The sequence below is a fragment of the Frankliniella occidentalis genome, unplaced genomic scaffold (assembly GCF_000697945.3).
Source record: "Frankliniella occidentalis isolate FOCC.00 unplaced genomic scaffold, Focc_3.1 Scaffold164, whole genome shotgun sequence".
NCBI lineage: Eukaryota > Metazoa > Arthropoda > Insecta > Thysanoptera > Thripidae > Frankliniella > Frankliniella occidentalis.
The window spans coordinates 375,732-380,932 of record NW_026267290.1 but is presented as its reverse complement, the minus strand read 5'-3'; the positions used below and the strand labels follow the sequence as shown (position 1 = coordinate 380,932).

General features: G+C 48.8%; 1 protein-coding gene across 7 annotated transcripts in view; it reads left to right on the top strand.

Moving 5' to 3' along the window:
• The window catches only part of LOC127750282 (uncharacterized), a 69,028-nt gene that overhangs the window by 836 nt on the left and 62,991 nt on the right, over positions 1 to 5,201 (top strand). The window lies entirely within an intron of this gene.

The following is a 5,201-nucleotide window of genomic DNA, read 5'->3' as shown; positions in this document are numbered from 1 at the left end:
GGTTTGCACGTGGTTTGCACGCGGTTTGCACGCGTTGTGCACGCGGTTCGCACGTGTTGTGCACAGGACCATTTTATCACGGGCTACGGCAAATCCTGCCAACCAACCCGAACGGGCTGGAAGGGTATCCAAGGTTCAAATATTCGCCCAAAAAGTATTTTTAGCCCGCCCTTCTGCTTTGAAAAAGCTATCCAGCGGGCTTATGCAAACGACCTCGTGTCTGTCTGTGTGTCTGCCTGTCTGTTCCACTAGAAGGAGATGTGCCAGAAACTCGAAATTTTCAGGGTATCTTAAGGTCCACGCATAGAGAACGAAACGCCTACGGCAAATCCTCGCAACTACCCCTAAGGGTGGAATGGGGGTAACCAAGGTTCAAAAATTCTCCCAAAAAGTAATTGTTCTTAAGTTCTCCTACGAGGTAACTCGTCAAAGCAGAACCCAGTACACGAAAAGTTCGTCCGTTTGGCTCTATCTCTAACCGTTTAGGCGCTGGAGGGTCCTGTTTGACGAAAATAAGCTAAAAATTGCTGTAGTGAACAATAAGTTGTACAAGAAGGCCTAAAAACCTCAAAAGAGGAAAGAAACCCTCCCCTCGACCCACCCCAAAAAACCGTTTTCTAAGCAAATGGGTTGGTTGTAGTCGCGGTGTTGCACCGTTACACCCCTCTCTCGTGTCCACGGGGCAAATTTTAAAGACGACGGGTTTTAGCGGGCCGAAGGCCCGTTACATCATTTGGTTATGTTCTTCAGCAAATCGCGTGACAGAAACGGTCGGGCGGCAGGCCCGACCATTGCCGCCGGCAGGCCAAGGAGGCCCGGCCCCTGCCGAACGGAGTTGCTGCTGGAGCGAAGCGGAGCTGGCAATTCCGTTCGGCGGAAGGGCGGGCCTACTTGTTGTTTTTAATCCAATGGGTGAATCGTCAGAGCAGAGGCGTCTGAGCGAAAATTTCGTCCGTTTGGCTCTATCTCTAACCGTTGAGGCACTGGAGGGTCTTTTTTGACGAAAATAAGCTAAAACTGGGTGCAGTGAACATATAAGTTGTATAAGAAGGCCTAAAAACCGCAAAATATGAGAGAAAGAACCCCCCGACCCCACTCCAAAAAACGTTTTCACACCAGAAGGGTGCGTTGTAGTCGCGGTGCTTCACCGTTACATACCTTCATCTCGTGTCTACGAGAAAAATTATATAGCCGACGGGTTTTAGCGGGCCGAAGGCCCGTTACATCATTTGATTATGTTCTATAGCAAATCGCGTGACAAAAATGGTCGGCAGGCCAAGCAGGCCCGGCGCCTGCCGAATGTAGTTGACGGCGGAGCGAAGCGGAGCCGGCAACTTCGTTTGGCGGAAGAGTGGGTCTGCTTGTTTACGATTTCATAGACCATTACGTCATACTTACCGGTACAAGATAGAGCAAAACGGTCGAAATTTTAGCCCGGAAGGTATACAATGACGAGTTACCCCTTAGGAACCCAGAATAAAATGTTATCAAAAAATTGGGCCTGTTGTCTTTTTGATTTTGTAAAAATCAAATTTTTGAGCTAGAATGTTCATCTTCAAACTCGATCCGTCTTTTTATGATACAAAACTGAAATTCCCAGGTCGCTATCTCTTTTCTTTTTCGAGTTATTGTGCTGACAGACAGAAAGACAGACAGACAAACAGAATGAAGCTTTTTCGGTCAGTGGAGTAATGGGCTAATCGCTCAGCCAATGACCAAGAGAGTAAAAATGTAGTTGCAGAAAACGAACACATGCCCATTAGACGTGTTGACCCTCTCGCGGGCAGTGGCCTTTGCTTGTCAAGGAGGTCCCAGTGACACTGAGGTCACTCGGAGACTCAAGGGGGCGCCATCGCTGACCCGCGCAGCCCTAATAACCCGAGAAATCCGCTGCGCTAAGAAGAATCGACTGAATCTAAGCCGTGTTCGGTTTTGCACGGGTTTACAAAATCGTCAATTGTACCCACAAGTATCATTTGTTGTCGAATTTATTGACGTAATTGTGTTAGGAGAGCGCGCCGAGTCGGGTGTCGGCCATATATGTAGTATAGTATATAAAGACATAGATGGGGCATCGCCTTACAGTCCATGCAGAGCGGTGAAACCAACATGACCCTACCGAGCCGTGTTGCGCCGCGCCAAAGATTTACATCGTAAGGTGACGCGTCTCAGTGATTTTCTTGTATTTAGACGGCGCGGGAACCGTCTGCGCATGCGCTATCGCAGTCGAGCTGGCCGGGCCCCGCCTCGCTGGGCCCCGCCACTGAGCGGCGCGGGTGGCTTGCGTTCGGCCCCGTAGCGTCGCTCGTAGGCGTCTGCCCATGATACCGAAGGTGGGGTCTTACAGGAAATTGAACGGGCTTTCCAATGAGCCCACTCTCAAGCAAATCAAAGGTGTCATACTTGGCCAAAATCCGATTTCGAAACTAAAAATCGAGTTTTCGGTACGTCGCGTGAAAATGGACAAGCGCATTCGAAAGAGAGCCAGTTCTTACCCCTTAGGACGTTGACCGTTTGAAAAAAGATGAAGCGTGGCGCTCGCTAGATCGAGTGGAGTGCGCAGTGGCGGGAAAACTTTGACCCCCGATAAGTAGGCAACCCGTCGCGCAAGGTCGAAACGCTCTTGCAGGTGGTCATCGGACCACTCAAGGAACGTATCCACTAAGTTTCGTCAAAACTTTTTTTTGTTGGGGGTACGTTTGGCATGAAATGACCCAGTATGAGAATTCGTCAATGGGGTTTTTCAATGTAAACCTGGCGCAGTCATGTTGGCTTCAGCCAGGGGCTCCCATGCCCCACCTATTCCTATATATACTAAATTTATGGCAGCGGCTACGCGGAGCAGCAGGGAGTATCTCCATGCCCGACTGCAGCGCGGCCCTGCACCATGATAGTCCGGTAAATAAGCGACGGAAAACGGCCAAAGTTTGCATTTTGTAGAAGAGCAAAACGGTTTGGAGGATTTTGTAGTACATACCCAAGGGATACTTTTTCCTGGCAGGTGCTCACCTCGAACCTGCGACTGAACCGCTGGACGGGGGTTGCATACTCGGCAGGGGCAACACGCAGAAAGCACGTAAAACATGATTTTTCGAGAATGTTTTGGGCGGAATGGTTCCAGAAAGGAATAATACAGTACAAGGTTGGGTGGATGATATCAAGATTGTCCCTTGAAATACCAGACTTTGTCTTGAATCTTCAGATTACTCTAACTCTAATATGCACTGCACAAGAACAAAAGACCAATACTAGACGACTAACATTACCCGGGTGGAAGAAACATGACATTGAACATTAACATTCAACTACATAGCTGCAGTGAAAATTTTATTGACGCCGAACTTAATTTCAAGTGAAAGGGGTGTTGACTAAAATGTTCTGCTTGAGCGGCAGGACTGCAAATGGCATGGAGTGAGTACACTCACCATACCGTGTCACTACTTGGGACAAGCTTCCGTCTCGCATGCACACAGTGGAGTTCATTCGCCTAATAGATTTCTACTTTGACATCTGCAACAGCCCGCGTGCATCAAGGTTCGAACCTCAGAAGTCCACAAGGTGTGATGTCACTGCAGATTCGCTCCACCTCCAAGAGTGGCAAACAATGAAAAACAATATGAAAAATTGGATTTTTGTTAGGAAGAAGAATGATTCCAGACATGTCTCCCCATGTGTCAAAGGGTGGCTGGAAAATGCGGTGACTTAGAAATGTTTGTGGATTAAACTTCAAAATCTTGGTTTTAAAACTTTAAGGCTTCGCAGCCTCAACCAGGATGCCCTGGAAAACTGTTTTGATTTGATCCGGCAGTGTGGTGGCTCCAGCTCCGACCTCACCGGTGAGCAGTTTGTGGGTGCTCTGACAACCTGCCTCATGAGCAGGTACTCATCCACAGTTACGGAGAAAAACGGTCAAGGTGATGAGTCAGTGTCTTTGAGCGACCTGAAGCTGCTCATACAGAATGGTTCTGCTGATGCTACAAGTAGTAGTAATGCTAATGCTTCGTAGAGATGTGCCGACCCATTCAACACCTGTGGCTGTCAATAATGCGCTTCATCGGATGAGCGCTTCAAACCTTTAGCTGTCTTCTTTAGCTGAGCTCACTACTATTTCCTAGTGCAATGGTTGCCAAAATCTTTTAAGCACAAACCAAAGGACACTGGAGTCCTCTTGCTCTCCCTCAACTATGGATAAATATCCTTCTTCTTGATTAATAACATTATTCTTAAAAACGCAGTCAGTCTTTGAGAGGAAGTGGAGGTCCCCCTTTTTTAATCTGATGTGTACAGTGTGGTGACAAAAATGTCAAAAGAATCTGCATATTAGAGTTCAGTGTTCTGTGTTGCTCACCGGCTTGGTGATGCCCCTGATTTTCTGCTGGAAAAGGCTGCACAGCATTTGGTCCAGCTATAAATTAAACAAGGTAATGCAAGTATAAAAGCCGGTGTTGCACGATAGTACTCCCGCCAAGCATACAGCAGGAAAAATTCAGATGGACTTAACCCTGGATAAGAGTTGTTTGAGGAAGAAGCTCTACTTCTTGCAGATGAAGCAGATTCAGGTGTCCTACACCTCTCTTTGTATACATAGGTGTGTATATGTGGGAGGGGGGGGGCACGTTTTTTCAAGTTGGTAGGTTTGGTGGATATGTTTGTTATCATCCACAACTTTACAATAGGCTATTCCGGTCAACACGCTAAGAAGAACACAAGAATCACAAAAGACGAGGGTGGGGGAAGCGGCGCGGGGGAGCGCCAGAGAGAAGAGAGTGCCGATGGAGGCCCTCTACAATGGGGCGAGGTGAGGCGCGTTCCGCACGTGCCGAGAACCAGCGGTCGCGACCGAGCGGCGATCCGAAGCCTATTGGCAGCTTCGGCTGCACTTCGTGGTTTGTGAGATCCCTTGGCCGCATAAGCGACGATAGGGCTTGGCTCGGCCCGGTGGACAAAGGCCCGGCTGGACCCGTCGCCGACTGCACCCGCCTCGAGTCAGGTAGCACTGCACTACGGCAACGTAAAGAATCGCGCGCGGTCGCCTCCGATGTTTTTAGCCCGCCCTTCTGCTTTTAAAAAAGCATTAAAGCGGGCTTATGCAACCGCTCTCGTGTCTGTCTGTCTGTCTGTCTGTCTGTCTGTCTGTCCGTCGTCCGTGTAAGAGGAAGGAGATGAGCTAGAGGTCTACAAATTTCAGGGTATCTTAGGGG